General features: G+C 38.9%; 1 pseudogene; it reads left to right on the top strand.

Annotated features, from left to right (window-relative positions):
- Positions 1 to 8,854: 8,854 nt before the first annotated feature.
- LOC134496416 (olfactory receptor 10A7-like) lies at positions 8,855 to 10,736 on the top strand (annotated as a pseudogene).
- Positions 10,737 to 12,227: the final 1,491 nt, after the last annotated feature.

A 12,227-nucleotide genomic window follows, 5' to 3' on the forward strand; every position in this document is an offset into this window, starting at 1 on the left:
GAGTGAATCATGAAATTCATAGGAGAGCTTGAAAAGATTGTTAATGTGAAATATTATTCCTTTTGAATATCATATGAGATATTCAATTTTATATTCCTGTTATCTCACCTCCTGCCAACCTGTCACAATTTCTCTGTTGTTCCAGGATGCTATGGAGCTGATACTGACATAAATGTGAAACATACTGTAAGTAAAAATGCCTTGAATCCACACTGTGCTTTATAGCTTTAATAAATAAAAAATCAATTCATTTGTGGTCTACCACAACTTGATACCCCCCAACAATTGCAGTGTTCAATCCCCCCAATCCTCACCTTTCTGCTCTGAGATCAAAGAGGCTCCTTGGAAACCACACTAACAACTTGAAAGGTAGAAGTAAGCAGGCTTAGCAACATCTAGGCTCCTCTTCCCAAAACATCTTAAGTTAAGATTGTCAGTCCAATCCTTCTCTTTGTCTTCTGGAATCACGGATGTTAACTCCAAAGCCTAGGGAATGGAGCAAAGGGGATGGCCAAAATGGCCACCATACCATGTTGTCTGGTAAGTGACAGCCACAGGACTTTGGTTGGTTCTCTCACAGGACCACCAACTTGCTCCTGCTCCCACTGTTACTCAGTACTTGGAGGTCCAAGCCCTCCATTACAGTGTCACCTGTCATCCACCAATCACTGTTGCTGTCAGTATTCATTCACCCCATACCATACCATATGCTAGGCATCCAGCTGGCTGTTCCCAGGGGTTTGGTCTGCATCAGGACTCTGTTCTCCTTTGGCTATCCATGTCACTGCTGCTCCTCATGCCAACTTCAACCACTGAGAAATATTAATAGATGTGAAAACTCAGCTTCCTTTTTCAAGTCAAACAGTCTCTCTGTTGCCCTCTCATTTATATAATTGCAGATGTTTTCATAGGCTTACTGAAGGGTGAACAGCATTATATAAATCCATAAATATATGCCCTACTTGCAGGTGGAATGTTTGAAAAGCTATGACAGTATTATCTGAATACAGGTACATGGCAGCTGTAGGCCAACCTATGACTCCTTCATGGGAAAAAGACATTCAGTGTGTCATTTATCATCAAATAAGTCACTTACTATTTTATTTATGCCTCCCATTGTTTATTTATGCCTCCCATTGTTTGGTGAGAGGAACATGACAGCAATGTATCAAAGGCTCATTCATTTGTACATAAGCAGAAATATAAGGTTCTGATCGAGGATGTTGTTATTACCTTGATTCTGTTCACAACAATTTAAACAGTTGCACGTGTTTATAGCAAGCTCTCTCCCATTCTGTCATCTAATATCATGGTTGAAAAAAGGACACCCACTAGACATAGAGGAAAGGCATAAAACTACTGTTCTAGATGGTTTTCTGCACTGAGAAGGTCAAAAGTGGATATAGTCATTTAAAAATTCATTTTTTTCAAAGTTCTAATCCATCCCCTCAAAATGGTAGAAGGTTCCCAGAGTAACAGTTGTAACCTTTACAGGTATATTTCCCCAAAGTGACAGAAACCCTCCCTCCCTCCCTCCCTCTCTCACACACAGGGTTATTTTATATTCTCTAAATATTCACAGAAGAAATCAGCAAACACAGTCTTCTTAATCACCCAAGATATATTTATTTTTCTGCACTGTTTTCATATTTAAGGGGTGAAAAAGAGATGAGCCTGGATATAAGATATGAACTTTTACAGCATTACATTTACTAATATATAATGTGGGAATAGGAAAAGTTTTATACCTTGGATAAGATCATTGCTTTCTTTTAAATTTAAATCAGAGATCGAGGTATGTTTTTATCACTGTTTCAGCTGAGATTATGCCCCCTTGGTTTTGTTTAGCTGTATATCACCAACTCTTAGAATGTGCTGAGTGGGAAAACATATTCCCAAAATAAATTGGTTTTTTTTTTAATGTGATTAGATAAGTAGTCAGAAATACAGATTTGCCGTGTATACACAAGGTTTAGGCCAACATACAATGCATTGTTCTTCAGCAAAGGATCATTACCTTGTCGTGGTGCTGTAGCTTGAGCACCTCAATGATGCCATGAGCTAAACCGTGAAGGGCCACCCAAGACGGAAAGGTCATGACAGAGAGGTCAGACTAAATGCGATCCCTGGGGAAGGTAATGGCAACCCAACCCAGTATTCTTGCCGTGAAAACTAAATGAATCAGTACAACCAGAGATATGTCGGTATACCATCGGAAGATGAGACCCCCAGGTTGGAAGATGGTCAAAATGCTACTGGGGAGGAACAGAGGATGAGTTCAACTAGCCCCATACATGATGACGCAGCTAGCTCAAAGCCGAAAGGACGGCTAGCAGCCGACGGTGCTAGTGGTGAATGGCGAATCCGATGTTCTAAGGATCAACACACCATTGGAACCTGGAATGTAAGATCTATGAGCCAGGGCAAATTGGATGTGGTTATTGGTGAGATGTCAAGATTAAAGATAGACATTTTGAGCATCAGTGAACTGGAATGGACTGGAATGGGCCACTTCACATCAAATGACCACCAGATCTACTACTGTGAACAAGAGGACCACAGAAGAAATGGAGTAGCCTTCATAATTAATTGTAAAGTGGCTAAAGCAGTGCTTGGATACAATCCAAAAAACAATAGAATGATCTCAATTTGAATTCAGGGCAAACCATCTAACATCACAGTGATCCAAATATATGCCCCAACCACAGATGCTGAAGAAGCTGAAGTAGAGCGGTTCTATGAGGATCTGCAGCACCTACTGGACAACACACCTAAAAGAGATGTTATTTTCATCACAGGAGACTGGGAAGTCAAAGTGGAAGGCTAAAGGAAGAGGGGCCAACCAAGGGCAAGGTGGATAGATGATATTGTAGTGGTGACGGACTCATCCCTGGGGGATCTGGGGGTGTTGATGACCGACAGGAAGCTCTGGCGTGGGCTGGTCCATGAAGTCATGAAGAGTCAGAAGTGACTGAATGAATAAACAACAAAAACAATGTATTCTTACAGTACATGGAGTAAATCCAATGGACAGAATAGGCAGTAAATCCCATAAACAGAAGACCACCACCATAATATGCCACTCATAAAAGTTACAGCTTTCTTACTTCATCAATAAAATCATTCTCCATCCCCACCTTAGTCACAGGCGTGCTTTGAGTATTACCTTTATATACATGACTAAGGAGATAGGCATTTTGAAAGGGTGCAAAAAAGATGCTACTACAGTAAAGACATTTACATTTTCATCTTGGTTTCATCATTATTAAAAATAATAATATTAAATAGAAGCCTCTCCTAATAACTTTTAATATTACTAGTGTCCCACTGAGAAATGCTTATACAGCTCTTTGCTTGAGACCGTGCCTCTAGCATATCCTGAAGATAGAGTTTGTAAATGCCCTGTTGAATAGTGTCTCTGTCCTTGTGGTGCTGGTAAAGTGGAGGACATTATTCACTATGTCCTCCACTGCCCCCTTTTATTACTTGTTTTGTTTTGTTTTATTGTATTTTATGTTATTCTAAATTGTTATAATCTATAGTTACAATAAAACTTAGTTATTTACTTATCCCATTAGATTATTTAATGTGTCAAACTACACTGCAGAAAAGATACATATACTTCATATACATATACATATACATACACACACACACTGAAATTCATTTGGAGGATGTATAAGTAACTGAAGTTAATTAATTGATTGCATAATGTTAAGGATATTGATTATACCATCACACTTCAGAGAGGAAGAAAATGACAACAATGAATGTCTTGGAACTGCTTCAAGCTTTCTTGGCTCAGTGGCATATTTTATCAAATATATTTCTTTTACAAAACCAAATCAGTACAAGTTCTTAGAAACTATAACATTAGAACACAATGCTAATAAGGGAAACCACAATACAAATTCAGCTAATATATGAGCATTAAACCTGAACAGCTTGAACAGGAAAAAAATATGAATATTCTTTTTTTTTAATCTTAATTGAATGCCATCATGTGTAAATGAAAATAATTTGGATAGATTGTCTAGAATTCTTCCAAATATCTTGGATAAAATCTCCACAATCAAGTCAAATTTAATTCAAGAATTATTTATATTTTAACATCTTTTATATATTAATTCTTCAGCAAAGGATCGTTACCTTGTCGTGGTGCTGGAGCTTGAGCACCTCAATGATGCCATGAGCTAAACCGTGAAGGGCCACCCAAGACGGGAAGGTCATGACAGAGAGGTCAGACTAAATGCGATCCCTGGGGAAGGTAATGGCAACCCACCTCAGTATTCTTGCCGTGAAAACTAAATGGATCAGTACAACCAGAGATATGTCGGTATACCATCGGAAGATGAGACCCCCAGGTCGGAAGATGGTCAAAATGCTACTGGGGAGGAACAGAGGATGAGCTCAACTAGCCCCAGACGTGATGACGCAGCTAGCTCAAAGCCGAAAGGACGGCTAGCGGCCGACGGTGCTGGTGGTGAACGGCGAATCCGATGTTCTAAGGATCAACACACCATTGGAACCTGGAATGTAAGATCTATGAGCCAGGGCAAATTGGATGTGGTTATTGGTGAGATGTCAAGATTAAAGATAGACATTCTAGGCGTCAGTGAACTGAAATGGACTGGAATGGGCCACTTCACATCAAATGACCACCAGATCTACTACTGCGGACAAGAGGACCACAGAAGAAATGGAGTAGCCTTCATAATTAATAGTAAAGTGGCTAAAGCAGTGCTTGGATACAACCCAAAAAATGATAGAATGATCTCAATTCGAATTCAGGGCAAGCCATCTAACATCACAGTGATCCAAATATACGCCCCAACCACAAATGCTGAAGAAGCTGAAGTAGAGCAGTTCTATGAGGATCTGCAGCACCTACTGGACAACACGCCTAAAAGAGATGTTATTTTCATCACAGGAGACTGGAATGCTAAGGTGGGCAGTCAAATGACACCTCGAATTACAGGTAAGTATGGCCTGGGAGAACAAAACGAAGCAGGACACAGGCTGATAGAATTTTGCCAAGACAATTCACTCTGCATAACAAACACTCTCTTCCAACAACCTAAGAGACGGCTTTATACATGGACTTCACCAGATGGACAACACCGAAATCAGATTGATTACATCCTTTGCAGCCAAAGGTGGCGGACATCTGTACAGTCGGTAAAAACAAGGCCTGGAGCTGACTGTAGTTCAGATCACGAACTTCTTCTTGCACAATTTAGGATCAGACTAAAGAGTTTAGGGAAGACCCACAGATCAGCTAGATATGAGCTCACTAATATTCCTAAGGAATATGCAGTGGAGGTGAAGAATAGATTTAAGGGACTGGACTTAGTAGATAGGGTCCCGGAAGAACTCTGGACAGAAGTTGGCAGCATTGTTCAGGAGGCGGCAACAAAATACATCCCAAAGAAAGAGAAAACCAAGAAGGCAAAATGGCTGTCTGCTGAGACACTAGAAGTAGCCCAAGAAAGAAGGAAAGCAAAAGGCAACAGTGATAGGGGGAGATATGCCCAATTAAATGCAAAATTCCAGAGGTTAGCCAGAAGAGATAAGGAATTATTTTTAAACAAGCAATGCGCGGAAGTGGAAGAAGACAATAGAATAGGAAGGACAAGAGACCTCTTCCAGAAAATTAGAAACATTGGAGGTAAATTCCAGGCCAAAATGGGTATGATCAAAAACAAAGATGGCAAGGACCTAACAGAAGAAGAAGAGATCAAGAAAAGGTGGCAAGAATATACAGAAAACCTGTATAGGAAGGATAACAATATCGGGGATAGCTTTGACAGTGTGGTCGGTGAGCTAGAGCCAGACATCCTGAAGAGTGAGGTTGAGTGGGCCTTAAGAAGCATTGCTAATAACAAGGCAACAGGAGACGACGGCATCCCAGCTGAACTGTTCAAAATCTTGCAAGATGATGCTGTCAAGGTAATGCATGCTATATGCCAGCAAATTTGGAAAACACAAGAATGGCCATCAGACTGGAAAAAATCAATTTATATCCCCATACCAAAAAAGGGAAACACTAAAGAATGTTCAAACTATCGAACAGTGGCACTCATTTCACATGCCAGTAAGGTAATGCTCAAGATCCTGCAAGGTAGACTTCAGCAGTTCATGGAGCGAGAATTGCCAGACGTACAAGCTGGGTTTAGAAAAGGCAGAGGAACTAGAGACCAAATTGCCAATATCCGCTGGATAATGGAAAAAGCCAGAGAGTTTCAGAAAAACATCTATTTCTGTTTTATTGACTATTCTAAAGCCTTTGACTGTGTGGACCATAACAAATTGTGGCAAGTTCTTAGTGGTATGGGGATACCAAGTCATCTTGTATGCCTCCTGAAGAATCTGTATAACGACCAAGTAGCAACAGTAAGAACAGACCACGGAACAACAGACTGGTTTAAGATTGGGAAAGGAGTACGGCAGGGCTGTATACTCTCACCCTACCTATTCAACTTGTATGCAGAACACATCATGCGACAAGCTGGCCTTGAGGAATCCAAGGCTGGAGTTAAAATCTCTGGAAGAAACATTAACAATCTCAGATATGCAGATGATACCACTTTGATGGCTGAAAGTGAAGAGGAACTGAGGAGCCTTATGATGAAGGTGAAAGAAGAAAGTGCAAAAGCTGGTTTGCAGCTAAACCTCAAAAAAACCAAGATTATGGCAACCAGCTTGATTGATAACTGGCAAATAGAGGGAGAAAATGTAGAAGCAGTGAAAGACTTTGTATTCCTAGGTGCAAAGATTACTGCAGATGCTGACTGCAGTCAGGAAATCAGAAGACGCTTAATCCTTGGAAGAAGAGCAATGACAAATCTCGATAAAATAGTTAAGAGCAGAGACATCACACTGACAACAAAGGTCCGCATAGTTAAAGCAATGGTGTTCCCTGTAGTAACATATGGCTGCGAGAGCTGGACCATAAGGAAGGCTGAGCGAAGGAAGATCGATGCTTTTGAACTGTGGTGTTGGAGGAAAATTCTGAGAGTGCCTTGGACTGCAAGAAGATCCAACCAGTCCATCCTCCAGGAAATAAAGCCAGACTGCTCACTTGAGGGAATGATATTAAAGGCAAAACTGAAATACTTTGGCCACATAATGAGAAGACAGGACACCCTGGAGAAGATGCTGATGCTAGGGAGAGTGGAAGGCTAAAGGAAGAGGGGCCGACCAAGGGCAAGATGGATGGATGATATTCTAGAGGTGACGGACTCGTCCCTGGGGGAGCTGGGTGTGTTGACGACCGACAGGAAGCTCTGGCGTGGGCTGGTCCATGAAGTCACGAAGAGTCGGAAGCGACTAAACGAATAAACAACAACATATATTAATTCCTTCACATTATTTAAAAGTGTTTAGTAAGTATTTCAGTATATTCTTGGCACAAATGTTTAAAAATTATCAGTGCATAAATTGTAATTGCCTCTAGAAAAGAAATATATTTAATCCTTCACATTTCCAAGTGTTGACTGGGAATATACTTCATATTTTGCTTTGGGTTGGGAGTGAGAGAAAGAAAGAATTTAGTTTCGTTTGGGCTTATCATGGGATCTCTAATATGATTTAAATGGAATCTTGAGAAGTACTAGGTTGTTTATGTTTTGTTGTTGTTTATCTGAAGTTTAAGATGCAAAAATGTATGGCGGCGGGAGGATCATTTTAATGAACATCCTAACCTAAGTAGACATTTTACTTTTAAAATAGCACTTAAATATTTACAGTTCTCCATAATCTTTTTGTTTTGAATAAAAAATGAGATTGCTTTTATAATTCTTGATGCTCCAAAAGCTGAGCAGCATCAATCTCAGTATGCGTATTGGCAGTGTATTTAAGAAATGCAAGTTATCATAGTCAGTTTGATTTGTTGAATATATGGTTTCTGAAAGTTTAGCATTTTTATTAGATTTGAATTTTTTAACACATATACTGAAATCTAATCTTGAAATTTATTTTATACCAAAAATGAGTAATACATTTTATATCTATAAAATGTATAGATATAATACCTATACCTATACCTATACCTTTAGCTTTCTATCTATAATCTTTGTAAGTGGGGCTGTGGTGGTTCAGTGGTTAAGATGCTGAGTCAGAGGACCATTAAGGTCGGCAGCTCAGAAGTTCAAAACCTGAGAGCGAGAGCCATGTGATGGAGTGAACTCCCATCAATTTGCCCCAGCTCCTGCTACCCTAGCAGTTTGAAAGCATGCAAATGCAAGTAGATGAATAGGTAGCACTTCAGTGGGAAAATAACAGGGACATGAAAGGAGCCCCTTCAGGTATCCCCCAGGGAACAGTGACATCACCAGCAAATCCTTTCAATACAGAAGTGCCTTGGTAGGTGCTTCTGACATACACACACACACACACACACACAATCTTTGTAAGTTTTCACATAATGTTTAAACTGAATAGATATCAAGATTTCATTTTTTCATGGTAGATTTTTAATGTTTGCCAATTTTCTCTTCTTCAATCTGCAGATGAAGTCTCTAATTCTAGACCTTAATTCATTGTAAATATCATTAATATGTGAAACTGCAAAATTAATTTGGGACTATAACTATAAATTACGAAAATGAGAAATTAAAATGATGAAACATACATTGGGTATATAAAATTATTAAGTGTAGTGAGGACATTATCTAACAAAACTGAAGGAATATGTGGGAGTTCACAACAGGATTTGAAGATTGAAATATTCTTACGTAGATATGTCTGTAGGCCGGATTGGATTGAAAATGTATTGCAAATCCATTATTTTTTAAAACTATTTTAAATATCTTTTTCCTTTTAGTATATAATCCGCTAAAATCATCTGGAAGAAATGAAGTGGAAAAATGAAACATTCCAAATGGGATTCATCCTCATTGGCTTTCCAGCATGCCACATATTGAGTTGCTTCTATTCCCTATAGTCCTGGTGATGTACTTTGTTACAATAACTGGAATCATCCTTATCATAGTTATTGCTATGAAAGACCCAACCCTTCAGTCACCCGTGCATTTCTTCCTAAGGAACTGATCCTTCATTGAGATATGTTTCACTTTAGATACAATCCCTCAAATGCTAGTTAATCTACTGTTGAAGATTAGAAGTATCCCCTACACAGGCTGTGCAATTCAAATGTTTTGCTTCTTCTACTTTGGATGTGCTGAGTGTTTCCTCTTAGCTGCCATGTCTTATGACTGTTATGTTTTCCTCTGTAACCCACTGCACTCTGCCAATATGATGAACAGGAGCTTCTGTCAGAAGTTGGTTGTTGGGGTTTGGTTGATTGGTAGGCTGATCATACGTACCGTTTTGAAAGGGGCAGTCCTGCTTTTTTAACATTTCCCGACCGTCCCATTGTTTTAATATAAATGTCAATTCTGTCCCGTTTTGACCCATCCTCCACAAAGTCCTACCTTCCTACACCTCCTCCGCTCTCCATCACTGCCTCCATTGCTGCCACGCTGCTGCTGAAGCCTCCAAGGGTTACCAGGCTGGAGCTCCATGCCTGAACCTGATGGCTTTCATGCCAGTCCTAGTGTCTGCCTTGTTCTGAGCGTGGACTGGACTCAAGCCTTGCCTTGTACCTAGTGTGAACTGGACTCAAGCCTTGCCTTGTACCTAGTGTGAACTGGACTCATATTTTTTTATAGCTTGAAGTCTACCCTTGCAATGCCAAAGACAAAGAGGTGAACCCGTAGTTTTAATGACAATCTCCAGAAGGAATTCAAAGTTATTAAACTGGTCAAACTCTGCAGTGATGGAACAAGAGTGGTATGCCAACACTGTAATATCCATTTTTCCATTGCTCATGGAGATAGAAGTGACATCAACCAACTTCTACATAGCCAGAAACATAAGGATGCTGAAAAGACTCTGGCTTCAGTTAAAAATATCAGTTCATTTATGAGATGTGATAGTGAAAGTGATAAAATACAGTCCCCCTCTACGTCTACCTAATTTTTTGTGTGAGTTCTGTCATTGAAGAATATTTGTTAGCTCAATATGTTCATGTAATAAAACTTTTTTTCATTTTAATGAAAACAAAAATCTTTTTATATAAACAGTAATCTGCTTAAGGACCAGCAAATGGATCTTAAAAACTCTTAAAAAGTTTTTTTTATCACCTTACCTTTTTAAGAATACGGCATATTACGTAAGTTTAAACCCATTCCGTTTTGCCATCCCAATGTCCCATTTTTGTCTCAAGGAAATATGGTCAGCCTATTGATTGAGATCCCTGTCTCATTATTGCAGGCAGCCTGGATCTTCAGCCTTCCATTTTGTGGCATGAAAAAGATTAATCACTTCTTCTGTGATGCCTGTTCAGTACTGAAATTAGTCTGTGCTGATCCTTCTCTTTTTGAAATGCACGCTGTAGTCTCTACAGTTGTATTCCTTCTGTTTCCTTTTGTACTGATCCTGATTTCCTATACCCAGATACCTTCAGCAGCAGGCAGGCAAAAAGCCTTCTCTACTTGCTCATCTCATCTCATCTCATCTCATCTCATCTCACTATGGTGACATTATTCTATGGAAGTGGGAACATTGTTTATCTAAGGCCCAATTCCAGCTATTCACCAGAAGTTTAAAAAAAAATGTTTTCTCTGTTCTACGCAGTCCTTACACCCATGCTAAATCCCATTGTCTATACTCTGAGGAACCATGAAGTGAAAGAAGCACTGAGGAGAATTCTAGGACATAAAAACTTCTCATAGGCTATATCATTCATGCAGAGAGCTTCCATTAGTCAGGGTCTTGAATTCTCTCTGCTCTGAAAAGACCACTGAGAAACCCATGTGGCAGTAGTGGGTTTGTTTATTTGTTTCCCTCAGGATGTTTAATCATGGCTGTATGTCTTCATCCCCTTGGTGAGCATGAAGGAAAATGTATGATAGGCAGATACGAAGGTATGGATATCCAACAGAAATGATATGCTTGCAAACTAAAATAAATGAAGCCTAGGTATTTCTCAATATCACATACTTGTTGGCATTTGCTGTGCTAGCTGGAAATGATTGGGTATCAAGTCAGAATCAAAATGACACTAGATTGGGGAAAGCTGGAGCACATCATGAACAACGGACAGAGTTTAATGCAGCATTGCATGACACTTATGACAATAGTTTTATTAAGCTATGTCCAAGGAGCATAAATTTCCAGATTTCTAAGTCTGCAAGTATTGCACTGTTAATCACAGGAATTGCAAACCTGCAAAATTAAATGAATAACAACCTTCAAGATACAGTTTGGCAGGAATGAATTTATGAAACATGTTTAGGCCAACATGGGGCACAGGTTCTCTACAAAATAATTAGAAACTCCGAAAATATTAAACATGCCACAGTAGGCAAGGTTGGATATACATTATGAATACCATTTTCTTTTATTAATCTCCAGAAAACTCTCTTTCTAATCTTATTCCTTTGATATGAAAGTATGGCACCTTATTTGGTATCTTGGATAGTCTGAGGTTGATTCATACTTTAGAAGATTTTTCTATTTCAATCCCTGATATTATTTCATTGGTTGTATTCACTGGCAATTCTGGGACTTATAAATGCAATATATGAAATACACTACATTGAACAAAATTTATCTAGAAGTTCCACAATTCAGTGCATTCTATGAATTAATTGCTTACAAAATGTAGGTACATATGGATTATTACATTGAAATATTGTCATCTTTTATTGAACCTGTTTTGTAAAATGTTATATACATGCATATACACACACATTATACACACACACAGACAGAGTATATATACTAAATATACACACCCACATTTATAGACATTTATATACATCTGTATATCAAATCACATAGTTAGTTATACAGAAGGACACTGAGATTGATTGGGAGAGGGGGGGGCGGTGATAGGTTGCAATTTGTGGAGTCAATTGCATATGCCAGTTTTTCTGACACAAATCCTTCCTTCCTTCCTTCCTTCCTTCCTTCCTTCCTTCCTTCCTTCCTTCCTTCCTTCCTTCCTTCCTTCCTTCCTTCCTTCCTTTATCCCTGTTCTGTTTAATTAAAATAATAAAAGCAAAACTTTAAAGGCATTTTTTACTTCTGTTCCTGGACAATTCTAGATTTAAATGCAATCTTTGAAATGAATTTATTTATTTATTTGATTTGATTTCTATAGCCACCCATCTCAACAAGTGACTCTAAGCAGCTTACAACAATAAAACCATAAAACAATT

The sequence above is a fragment of the Candoia aspera genome, chromosome 4 (genome assembly GCF_035149785.1).
Source record: "Candoia aspera isolate rCanAsp1 chromosome 4, rCanAsp1.hap2, whole genome shotgun sequence".
NCBI classification, from domain to species: Eukaryota; Metazoa; Chordata; class Lepidosauria; order Squamata; family Boidae; genus Candoia; species Candoia aspera.